The following is a 13,950-nucleotide window of genomic DNA, read 5'->3' on the forward strand; positions in this document are numbered from 1 at the left end:
TAGTATTGTGCATGAATCCATTTATCCACCAGGCAAGCCACTACCCTATTGTTCGCACGCCCCACTCAACATTTTTATAATTGAAAAACCGGTGGCAGTTTGCTCCTACTCGTCCCCAGACGTCCTTTAACATTACGGCAGTTTGCTCCTAGTCGTCTTGTCCTTTCACATTACGTCGGTTCCACTAATCCTAACCCTCCTCCCAAATCCATGGCATCCCAAATCTCTATGATCGGCGGTGAGTACAAGGATAGAACCATCACCGGCGATGAGTTCGACGTCATCTACACCCCGTTCTTCTACGACGATGAAAGGATGCCTTGCTCGCTTCAGACGCATGTTCAAAAACTCAAAGGATGAGTGGATCGCTAGGCTAGATGTTGAGTACACCATAGTCCTGCAAAGCGAGAAGACTCTAAAGGAGGCAGAGAAGAAGAAGCTCGCCGTGATCCAGGTTTGCGTGCATGACTTATGCTTGGTCTACCACATATACAATGCCGACGTTGAGTGCCGGGATTTTAAGAACTTCCTCATGGACGGTTGAGTCAAATTCGTTACTATAGACTTTAGAAAGGACAGGAATATCCTAGATCGGATAGGCCTCGTTGTAGGAAACCCCTTCGACCTCCAGAAGAAAGGGATGGTGCCCTCCCGTGATCAGCCTTCAATGCTGACCCTGGCAGGAGCCATGGTTCATTCTTCGTACAGTACACTGAAGAAACCTCCATTCAAGTTTTCATCATGCATGGGAGTGGAATGTACTAGATATAGACCACATCAACTACGCTGCAATTCATGGCTACCTTTGTTTCAATATCTATAAGGGTTGGATGAAGAGCAAGAGCCAAGTGTGCCATTCAAGCGAAGAAGTATTGGCCAAGAGGAAGAGGGATAAGGACGAAGTCAAGGACGTGGACGAGGAGTCCGAGTAAGGTGGCAGTGTCGTTGCTCATGGTGGTTCTAATGCAGTGTCTACCAGATTAGTTGCTTAGTTTAATTTCAAGTGTGCTTAGTTTTATTTGAGGGGTGTGTTGTGCTGAGCCCCCAGCAGAACTATGTTATCTTCCTTCTCGTTACTTTAACTCTTTAATACGTATATACTAGTATTTCTAGCAGTCTTCTTTTAGTTGGTATAGTGCTACCACTCGTTTCTTCACATTATATACGTACAATATATATGGCGAACATCATATAGCTAGCAATTTAGTTGTCAAAGAATTTCAGGGTGCTTAGTTTTATTTGAGGGGTGTGTTGTGCTGGACACCATTATTGTGATTCAAATCTCTTTGGCAATGTTATAATGACATAAATACCGATGGACCAACATGCTAGCTCTTCCTCTATCTCACTACAGTAAAATAAAGTGTGGGGCCTACTTGATCCCAACAGCGTTCTTATTTTCCTGTAAAATAGTTCGCTTGGTTACTCCTGACAAGCGGGGCCACACTTATCATTGTGAGAATCGGCTTATATTTATCATATAACATGGTCAACGAGTATGACGTGAAAATAACAATGTCTAATAGCATTTTTGAGCAAACATCTAACTTAATGATGGCATTTTCGAGATATCTAATTGCATTTTTGAGGAGGCATCTCACGGATCGATGGCATTTTTGAGTAGTTGTAACTTCTAATGGCAAAACTGAGTAGTGATACACAGCTAGTGGCATAAATAATAATAACCCAAGAATTAAATAGGTATGCTAATTTCTTTAATATAATTTAGCACTCCATTTAAGAACGTACTAGCTTTTTTAATAGTACTATATGCATAATTTGGTGACGGGTGGTCTCTATATGTATCACCTTTTTTATTTAATTTCATCTTGTTAGTTTTTCTCCATGGTGCAATCCATCGATACTACTACTGTACAAAAGTATACATTTTTAAAAGGATAGAGGGCGGGGCTGTCTAGTGTGGTCAGTTTCAAGAGAGGCGCGGGCCTTTGGGATTTGACGGCTCATTACTGCTGGAAGGCGGGGCCTTGTGATTTGACTGCTTGTATAAATGTGCCGACGACCTGAGGAGGAGTAAAGAACCGTGCGGTATACTCAAGTTTTCCACTAGAGTAGTACGACGGAGGAGCACGAAACACGGCAGCCCAGTGCCATATGGCGATAAAAGATGATCTAATTTGCTAGTCATCTCATTGTTAGCATTGTTCTATTCCTGCCTCGCAGAGAACGTGACACGTGCGGGAAAACACCCGAAGCAAAAGAAGAAACATAGGAGCAAAAGAAGAAGGAAGATTATCACCCCCAAAAAAGAAGGAAGACGCACAGACAAGTCTGGGGTGCTGCTCTCTACTACATGAAGGGTTGTTGGCCGCGGAACCGTAACTACTTCTTCATCGCCTCCATGACCTCCACCTCCTTGCGCGTCTCCTCCGCCATCTTCTTCATTATGTCCATGACGCGGGATTTCTCGATGCGAGCCTTCATCATCTGTTCTACGCCCGCATTACGTACCTTGACACAGCCGGGTGCTCGATGCGGAGCTTCGATACGTCTCCATCGTATCTACTTTTCCAAACACTTTTGCCCTTGTTTTGGACTCTAAATTGCATGATTTGAATGGAACTACCCCGGACTAACGCTGTTTTCAGCAGAATTGACATGGTGTTATTTTTGTGCAGAAATAAAAGTTCTCGGAATGACCTGAAAATCAATGGAGAATTATTTTGGAATATATAAAAAACACTGGAAGAAAGATCCACGTCAGGAGGGCCACCACCTGTCCATCAGGGTCGGGGCACGACCCTGCATCGTGGGCCCCCTGACGCTCCACTGACCTCAACCTTGACACAATATATTCACTCTCGGGGAGAAAAAAACCAGAGAGAAGGATTCATCGCGTTTTATGATACGGAGCCGCTGCCAAGCCCTAAATTCTCTCGGGAGGGCTGATCTGGAGTCAGTTCGGGGCTCCGAAGAGGGGAATCCGTCGCCATCGTCATCATCAACCATCCTCCATCACCAATTTCATGATGCTCACCACCGTGCATGAGTAATTCCATCGTAGGCTTGCCGGACGGTGATGGGTTGGATGAGATTTATCATGTAATCGAGTTAGTTTTGTTAGGGTTTGATCCCTAGTATCCACTATGTTCTGAGATTGATGTTGCTATGACTATGTTAAGCTTAAAGCTTTTCACTAGGGCCCGAGTGCCATGATTTCAGATCTGAACCTATTATGTTTTCTTCAATATATGAGAGTTCTTGATCCTATCTTGCAAGTCTATAGTCACCTACTATGTGTTATGATCCGGCAACCCCGAAGTGACAATAGTCGGGACCACTCCCGGTGATGACCGTAGTTTGAGGAGTTCATGTATTCACAATGTGTTAATGCTTTGGTCTGGTACTCTATTAAAAGGAGGCATTAACATCCCTTAGTTTCCAATAGGACCCCGTTGCCACGGGAGGGTAGGACAAAAGATGCCATGCAAGTTCTTTTCCATAAGCACGTATGACTATATTCGTAATACATGCCTACATTACATTGATGAATTGGAGCTAGTTCTGTGTCACCCTATGTTATGACTATTATATGATGAACCGCATCCGGCATAATTCTCCATCACCGATCCAATGCCTACGAGCTTTCCATATATTGTTCTTCGCTTATTTACTTTTCCGTTGCTATTGTTATCATCACTATAAAACACCCAAAATATTACTTTTGCTGCCGTTACCTCTTACCACCATTACCACTACTATCATATTACTTTACTAAATACTTTGCTGCAGATATTAAGTTTCCAGGTGTGGTTGAATTGACAACTCAGCTGCTAATACTTGAGAATATTCTTTGGCTCCCCTTGTGTCGAATCAATAAATTTGGGTTGAATAATCTACCCTCGAAAACTGTTGCGAGCCCCTGTACTTGTGAGTTATCAAGACTATTTTCTGGCGCCATTGCCAGGGAGCATAGTTGTATTCTTTGAGTCACTTGAGATTTATATCTTCTTATCATTATGAAGAACTTGAAAGATCCAAGAACTAGTATTTATCCCTCAACTACGAGGGCAGGTAAGGAACTGCCATGTAGCTCTGGACTTGATTCACCTTCTGTTTTGAGTAAGCTTCCGACACGTAAACCTGCTTCTGCTATTAATTCTAATATGTCGCATGTTATTGATGGTGCCACTTCTGTTATGCACCATACTTATGATGAAACTACTTCTATGCCAGGTACTATTGTGCCACTTGGTGAATTTCTTGATGAACAACTTGCTAGGGCTAGGGAGAATGAAATTATCGAAACTGATAATATTGATGGAAGTGATGATGAAGATTCTCCCCCTAGATATGATTTACCTGTTGTTCCTGAGGGTTATGTTATGGATGAAGAAACTGCTAGAGACTTTCTTGCTTGCAATGATAGGAGTAATCTTAAGAAATTATTAGCTAAATTGAAACAAAAAACTCTAAATGCTAGAATGAAATATGATCCTGCTTATGCTACTTCACCTATCTTTGTTACTGATAAGGATTATGAATTCGCTGTCGACCCTGAGATAATTACTTTAGTTGAATCTGATCCTTTCTATGGCTATGACTCTGAAATTGTTTTGGCACAACTTACTAAATTAAATGATATAGCCACCCTGTTTACTAGTGATGAGAAAACTCGCTACTATTATATCCTTAAGATATTTCCATTCTCATTAAAGGGTGATGCTAAGATATGGTTTAACTCTCTTGATCCTGGTTGTGTGCGTAGTCCCCAGGATATGATTTATTACTTCTCTGCTAAATATTTCCCTGCTCATAAGAAACAAGCTGCTTTAAGGGAAATATATAATTTTGTGCAAATTGAAGAAGAGAGTCTCCCACAAGCTTGGGGGAGGCTTATCCAATTACTTAATGCTTTGCCTGATCATCCTCTCAAGAAAAATGAAATACTTGATATCTTTTATAATGGACTAACCGATGCTTCCAAAGACCACCTGGATAGTTGTGTTGGTTGTGTTTTCAGGGAAAGAACACCAGATGAAGCTGAAATTTTATTGAATAATATGTTGACTAATGAAAATAATTGGACACTTCCTGATCCAATTCCTAAACCAATTCCTGAACCAACTCCGAAGAAAAGGGGTATTCTATTTCTTAGTCCTGAAGATATGCAAGAGGCAAAGAAATCTATGAAAGAAAAAGGTATAAAAGCTGAAGATGTTAAGAATTTACCTCCTGTTGAAGAAATACATGGTCTTAATTTACCGCGTGTTGAAGAAATACATAGTTTTAATCCATCACCTATTGGAGAAATACATGGTCTTGATAACCCGACACAGGTAGTAAAGGTAATTCTCAATATAGATATTATAAAGCTGAAATCCCTCCTACTAAGTTTGCTAGCCAATGTTTGCATGAGTTCGATAACTTTATGGTTAAGCAAGAAGACTTCAATGCTTATTTTGACAGAGAATTAAAACGCAATGCTTATATGATTGAACACTTGAGTGATTATATGTCTAATGTTAAAGGTGAACTTAAACTTATTAGTAAACATGCTTCCATGGTTACCATTCAAGTAGAACAAGTACTTAAAGCTCAGAATGATCTGCTCAATGAATTAAATAGTAAGAAAAATGATAACGTTGTTAGAGTGGCTACTAGAACTGGTAAAATGACTCAGGAACCTTTGTATCCTGAAGGCCATCCTAAGAGAATTGAGTAGGATTCTCAGAGAAATAATGTAGATGCACCTAGTCCTTCTAAGAAGAAGAAAAAGAAAAATGATAGGACTTTGCATGCTTCTAGTGAACCTGTTGTAGACACACCTGAGAATCCCAATGATATTTCTATTTCTGATGCTGAAACACAATCTGGTAATGAACATAAACCTAGTGATAATGTTAACGATGATGTTCATATTGATGCTCAACCTAACAATGATAATGATGTAGAAATTGAACCTGTTGTTGATCTTGATAACCCACAATCAAAGAATCAACATTATGATAAGAGAGACTTTGTTGCTAGGAAGCACGGTAAAGAAAGAGAACCATGGGTTCAGAAACCCATGCCTTTTCCTCCTAAACCATCCAAGAAAAAGGATGATGAATATTTTGAGCGCTTTGCTGAAATGATTAGACCTATCTTTTTGCGTACGCGATTAACTCATATGCTCAAAATGAATCCTTATGCTAAGTATATGAAAGAAATTGTTACAAATTAAAGATACCGGAAGCTGAAATTTCCACCATGCTTGCAAATTATACTTTTAAGGGTGGAATACCAAAGAAACTATGTTAAAACTGCTTTATGTGATCTTGGAGCCGGTGTTAGTGTTATGCCTCTCTCTTTATACCGTAGACTTGATTTGAATAGGTTGACACCTAATGAAATATCTTTGCAAATGGCTGACAAATCAATTGCTATACCTGTCGGTATTTGTGAGGATGTGCCTATTGTGGTTGCAAACATTACTATTTTAACAGACTTTGTTATTCTTGATATTCCCGAGGACGATAGTATGTCTATTATTCTGGGAAGACCCTTTTTGAATACTGCAGGGGCTAATATAGATTGCAACAAAGGCAATGTCACTTTTCATGTTAATGGCAATGGGCATACGGTACACATTCCGAGGAAATAACCTCAAGTTCATAGTATAAACTCTATTGGAAAAATTCCATCGATTATTTTGGAGGTTTTGAATTTCCTCTACCTACTATCAAGAAGAAATATGATATTCTTATTATTGGGGACGTGCGTATCCTCGTTGAGGTAACCTAGTGTTATTCGAAAATTCTCTGGTTCCATGTTATTCTGAATGAGTTTGTTAACAAGACCTGATCAACCTTGTTAGTGGATTCCTTTTGATGAGCATGCGATGGATGAATTTAGAAAACACAAATCTCTGTACCCTCGTTTTACTTTCTGTTATTTATATTAAATAAAGCAAAAAATAGTATTTTTCTCTCTGTTTCCCGAATTATCCGTGCAATAAAAAATACCCCGAAAATAAAAGTACTCCAAATGCCCTGAAATTTAAATATGATTTTTTTCTGGAATATTTGAGAATATCTGCCACTGAGAAGACGGCAGGGGGAGCAAGCACCTGGCCACGAGGGTCCAGGGCGCGCCCCTGCCTCGTGGGCCCACGGTGGCTCCCCTCCACTTATTCCAGCTACCAGACACTCCTTCTTCCTCCCAAAAACACCACTAGCCAGCTCAAACCCGAGTCCAAGCTCATCTTGCTGCCATTTTCGATCTCTTTGCTCAAAGCACCTCCCACAAAACTGCTTTGGGGGATTGTTCCTTGGTATGTGACTCCTCCAATGGTCCAATTAGTTTATGTTCTAGTGCTTTATTCATTGCAAATTTTTGCTGCTTAGGTGACCCTGTTCTTGAGCTTGCATGTCAAATTTATATGGTCAAAAGTAGTTTTAATGCCTGATATATCATCTAGGCACTTATAGGAGTAGCTGCTATCAATTTTGTTGAGTTTGGTTCATTTTTATTTTGAGTTACTAAAAATTTCAGAGGAAGAAATATATTTAGGAAAATGTACCAAGGTGGTTCTTCAAGGAAGCAAGGACCCAGATCCGCAATACGCGATGCAGATGAGGAACCACCAAGAGAAGCTCATGTGCGGCCTTGTGAGTGGCTGTCAAAGGACTTCATGATTTGAGCAGGAATCAAGGGGGAATTTGAAGCATATGTGCGTAATGCTAGCTTTGAGGCAGATAAGTGCCGCTAATACTATCGCCTAACTGATTACTTTGTGAGAAGGTTCAAATTTTCATCTTCACGTAATTCTCACACTGTCCTGTTTGATCTTCATGATAAATCTTATACAATGGACGTGGAAGATTTTATCACTGCTTGTAAACTTCCATAGTGGGGTGATGTTAGTGAACCTCGCAAATCTGAATTTAGAGATTTTCTTGCTAGTATAACTGTGGTGGAATCTAGAGATGTAACACAAGCCACCATAGGGAGCATTCATTTACCTGCTATACATTATTTTGCTCTCTTCATAGGAAGATGCATAAACTGTAAAGATGAAACATGCCACATGTGTGTACCTGATCTCAATGTTCTCAGGAGCGTTGTTTTAGGAGATAAACAATATAACTTGGGGGCTATTGTTGCACGTAGGTTGCATAATAATCGTATTCATGGAGATTTCTTTGGTGGAATTTATGCAACTCGTATAGCTAACTTTCTTGAGATACCCATACGTGGATATGATATTGAGTTGCCCCCTACTTATTTAGATTATGATGCTATGGTTCATCATCAGTTTGTTGAGAGGAAAGATCAGTTCCTCCAGTACCGACTAATCTTTGACAGACGACGCACCTATCACGTCACTCTCCCTGCTCCTACCTTCTTTGACTTTCAGAGAAATGGGAGATATGTTATAACCAGGGAGGAGGCGACCGAGTACGAGAGGAGGGCGGAGATAGCTCGCCTCCAAGATGCAACTCATCAGGCAATTGCCGCTGCGTCTCAGTATGACCCCAACTATTACTTTGGATATCCTTCAGGCCAGCCGTGGCCATAGACCAACTTAGGCCAAAAGCCTGAGCTTGGGGGAGTATGTATTTCTCACCGACATTACATTCATGTTCACACACTCATGCTAGTTGTCGGTGCTCATACTTTTTCATTGTAATATCCATGCTAGTTTATTTCCCTTTTTATGCTTTCTTCTTGTGTGTTTAATAAACCTTAAGAAAAACCAAAAAAATTAGTTGTAGCTTTCAACTAGTTTACTTTCCATACCTATAGTAGTAGTAATTAAAAAGAAAACCCATAAAGATTTCTCGTTCTTCTTTTGCTTGTTGGGAGCTTTCCCGTGTAAATAATTTTATTTCTTTTATGGTTCTTTGGGGGTCGAGAGGAGAAGACCATAATGAAAATGTTAAAGTGGCTCTTATATGCATTATTGTTGATCTGACAAAGAGCCCATATTACCTTGTCTTCTCTCTTGAATTGAATGCTTGCAAATTCCAGCTTAGTCCAATGCACGTGCACTATTATTATTATCCACACTATTCGGTCGTGCAAGTGAAAGGAAATAATGATGATTATATGATGAACTTATTGAGATAAGAAAAGCTGGTGTGAACTCGACCTCTCTTGTTTTTATAAATATGATTAGTTCATCGTTCCTGATTCAACCTATTATGAATAAACATGTTTGCAATAACAATTAAAGATTATAGTTGCTTATGCCATGCTTAATTATCTAGGAGTTTATAATGGTTTACCTTGCGTGCCAACATGCTATTAAAATGGTTGTGATGTGGTATGATAGGGTGGTATCCTCTATTGAACGATTCGAGTGGCTTGACTTAGCACATGTTCACGCATGTAGTTGAAACAAAATCAACATAGCCTCTACGATATTTATGTTCATGGTGCATTATATCCTACTCATGCTTGCATTCGGTGTTGATTAATTTTAATGCATGTTCATGACTGTTGTCGCTCTCTAGCTGGTCGCTTCCCTGTCTTTTGCTAGCCTTCACTTGTACTAAGCGGGAATACTGCTTGTGCATCCAATTCCATAAACCACAAAGTTATTCCATATGAGTCCACCATACCTACCTATATATGGTATCTACCTGCCATTCCAAGTAAATTTGTATGTGCCAAACTCTAAACCTTCAAATAAACATTCTGTTTTGTATGCTCGAATAGCTCATGTATCAACTAGGGTTGTCCGTATCTTCCATGTTAGGCGGGTTATTCTCAGGAGGAGTGGACTCCGCTCCTCACTCACGAGAAAATGGCTGGTCACCGGGATGCCCAGTCCCATGCTTTATGCAAATCAAATCAAAATAATTGCAAACAAAACTCCCCCGGGACTGTTGTTAGTTGGAGGCACTCGTTGTTTCGAGCAAGCCATGGATTGATGCTTGTTGGTGGAGGGGGAGTATAAACTTTACCATTCTGTTTGGGAACCGCCTATAATGTGTGTAGCATGGAAGATATTGCCATCTCTTGGTTGTTATGTTGTCAATGAAAGTATGCCGCTCAAAATATTATTCATATCTATTTCAAAAACGAGCTCTGGCACCTCTACAAATCCTTGCTTCCCTCTGCGAAGGGCCTATCCATTTACTTTTATGTTGAGTCATCATCCTCTTATTAAAACGCACCAGTTGGAGAGCACCGCTGTCATTTGCATCCATTACTGTTAGTTTACATTGAGTATGACTTGACTGGATCTCTTTTACCATGAATTACAATGTCTAGTCAGTCCTTGATCTTTAAAGGTGCTCTGCATTTATGTTTTGTGGTCTTAGAAAGGGCTAGAGAGATACCATCTTGTTATATCATATCATGATTGTTTTGAGAAAGTGTTGCAATCCGAGATTTATTATTACTGCTCGCTAGTTGATTATGCCATTGATATGAGTAAACATGAGACCTAGATGTTATTATGACTACAGTTAGTTCATAATCTTCGCTGTAAACTTGAATGCTGGCTTTACATATTTACAACAACAAGAGCAAACAAAGTTTGTAAAAAAAATTCTTTATCACTTTCAGTTTGTCAACTGAATTGCTTGAGGACAAGCAAAGGTTTAAGCTTGGGGGAGTTGATATGTATCCGTCGTATCTACTTTTCCAAACACTTTTGCCCTTGTTTTGGACTCTAACTTGCATGATTTGAATGGAACTAACCCGGAATGATGATGTTTTCAGCAGAATTCCATGGTGTTATTTTTGTGCAGAAATAAAAGTTCTCAGAATGACCTGAAAATCAAGGAGAATTATTTTGGAATATATAAAAAATACTGGAAGAAAGATCCACGTCAAGGGGGCCACCACCTGTCGACGAGGGTGGGGGCACGCCCTACCCCCCTGGGTGCGCCCCCTGCCTCGTGGGCCCCTTGACGCTCCACCGACCTCAACCTTGACTGCATATATTCACTCTCATGCAGAAAACAACCAGAGAGAAGGATTCATGATGTTTTACGATACGGAGCCGCTGCCAAGCCCTAGTCTCTCTCGGGAGGGCTGATCTGGAGTACGTTCGGGGCTCCGGAGAGGGGAATCCGTCGCCATCGTCATCATCAACCATCCTCCATCACCTATTTCATGATGCACACCGTTGTGCGTGATTAATTCCATCGTAGCCTTGCTGGACGGTGATGGGTTGGATGAGATTTATCATGTAATCGAGTTAGTTTTGTTAGGGTTTGATCCCTAGTATCCACTATGTTCTGAGATTGATGTTGCTATGACTTTGCTATGCTTAATGCTTGTCACTAGGGCCCGAGTGCCATGATTTCAGATCTGAACCTATTATGTTTTCATCAATATATGAGAGTTCTTGATCCTATCTTGCAAGTCTATAGTCACCTACTAGGTGTTATGATCCGGCAACCCCGAAGTGACAATAGTCAGGACCACTCCCGGTGATGACCGTAGTTTGAGGAGTTCATGTATTCACTATGTGTTAATGCTTTGGTCCGGTACTCTATTAAAAGGAGGCCTTAATACCCCTTAGTTTCCAATAGGACCCCGCTGCCATGGGAGGGTAGGACAAAAGATGCCATGCAAGTTCTTTTCCATAAGCACGTATGACTATATTCGGAATACATGCCTACGTTACATTGATGAATTGGAGCTAGTTCTGTGTCACCCTATGTTATGACTGTTACATGATGAACCGCATCCGACATAATTCTCCATCACCGATCCAATGCCTACGAGCTTTCCATATATTGTTCTTCACTTATTTACTTTCTCGTTGCTATTGTTATCATCACTATAAAACACCAAAAGTATTACTTTTGCTACCGTTACCTCTTACCACCGTTACCACTACTATCATATTACTTTGCTACTAAATACTTTGCTGCAGATATTAAGTTTCCATCTTTGGTTGAATTGACAACTCAGCTGCCAATACATGATAATATTCTTTGGCTCCCCTTGTGTCGAATCAATAAATTTGGTTTGAATACTCTACCCTCAAAAACTGTTGCGATCCCATATACTTGTGGGTTAAGCTTCGCCAACTCCTCCTTCTGTTCCATGACGAGGGCCAACAGCATCTTCATCGAGGAACTACTATTATCATGCAACTTCTTCCAGCCGGTGTTCTCGTCCTTCAGCAGGTCGAGCTCGTAGCAGAACTTCTCCTTGTCCTCCTGAAGTTACAGGATTTTGCCGTTCGCCTTCTTCTCCAAGGCAATGCTCTTCTTCAGCAGCTCCACCAAGCCGTGGATGAACTCCTTCTGCTTATTGAGGTGCTTATTGAGCTGATCGGGCAAGCTGGCATGTTCGCCTCCGTAGCTAGGGCACTCCTGGGAACTATTGCCTTCCCGTGAGAGATCTTTCGAGGTCTCTCCGAGGCAGCGAGTCCTCTTTTTTTTCGCAGCCTTGGTGGCCACTTCCTTGTTGCGAGAAGTTCGCATTGTTCTCAACCTAGAGCTCTGCACACTGGCCATGGCAAGGATGGACGAACAAGAAAGACTTATGAGGAGGAAGAGGTAGAGTCATTTTTGTCTAGGTACTAGTTCCCCTTTTTATAACCTAGTACTAGCACTAGTACTAAAGCATGCATAGTGGGAACACGTTCAGATTTGATACGTACTACTAGGTGTGAGCAGATTTGCACAAAATACGAAGGATACCAATGGAAGTAGCAACCCATGATTTAACTACTCGCATGCACGCAGTGAAGTAGTAACGTCTTTCTTCCTCCCTCACGTCCACTCAATTTGCATGCGCTGTATTAATTGACCGTCAATGAAGTGAAGGACTTTATACGCGTCAAAGTATCACATGGGGTGGATCTTCGTACAAAAATGCATCCCCCCGTGTACCCGTGTGTGCGTGGGAGGGAATGAGTGCGTGTGTGGTGTGCATGCACATCTTCGCTTCATGCATGTACCGCCAGTGTGCCTCGAAGAGGACGAGTACATTCTTCTGGAACCAGCAGCACGTCACTATGATCAATCCACACAAGAAGGTCGCGACAATGCCTCCACATGTGCCACGTGGCTTCATGAACTGTAAGAGAGACACTGTGTAGCATGCCATTGGAATTCTAATTTACGTGTTTTGCACATACTCGAAGTAATAGTAAGGTACACGTGCATTGCACGCATTAGATTTGGGAACCTAATTATGAATAAATACCACACTATAACATGTAAGCTTTGAGTCATGTATGCCTGATGTAGACGTTTGTTTAATTCTTATAGTTCAACTCATTCAAATTCAATTAGTTTATATGAAAAAGCTAGGGCCTCTTTGATCCGTAGGATTTCCAAAACACGGGAATAGGAAAACACATGGGATTATAGTGGAATGTCGTCTTGAATCCTATAGGATTGTATGAGTGTTTGATTATGCATAGAAAAAACGGAGGATTCTTTCAGACAGGTTTGAGTGGATGGGATGTTTCGTATGGAATATAGTGCAAATGAATCCTATGAAAAAATCCCTATGGTTTACAATTCTTCGAACCAAACAACCAAGATAGGAAAAATTCCTAAGGATTAGAATCCTCCGAAATTCTCTTGAGAATCCTTTGAATCAAAGAAGCCCTTAATGTATTTTATGATTCATGGAATTGAGCGTTGTAAAGCATAAAGTAGAAAACAAGTAATGGCAATTCAACTACTCCCTCCGTTCACTTTTTAAGTCATTTCAGATAGCTCAAAATGGGTTGTTTTGTACATTGTCTGGAATTTCTTCAAGGTCTTATAAAAGTGAACAGAGGGAGTAGAAAAAAAGTTTGGGCAGTTATGCTATGGAAGATTCTAGAACAAAAGAGAAGCACTTGTGTTTTGAGGTTTGTGCATTATGCTTAAGTTCAACCATGGAGTCTGCTAGATTGTACATGTGGCAAAATGCGGTGGGGGGCTATAAGATGGTGCGAGGGGCCAAGTGAAGGGAGACTATGAAGGAGTGCACAAGTGCGAGATCAATATTTAAAAAGAGGGGGTGAGAACGTGCGCT

Source organism: Triticum aestivum, chromosome 3A (assembly GCF_018294505.1).
Source record: "Triticum aestivum cultivar Chinese Spring chromosome 3A, IWGSC CS RefSeq v2.1, whole genome shotgun sequence".
In the NCBI taxonomy this organism is placed as follows: Eukaryota; Viridiplantae; Streptophyta; class Magnoliopsida; order Poales; family Poaceae; genus Triticum; species Triticum aestivum.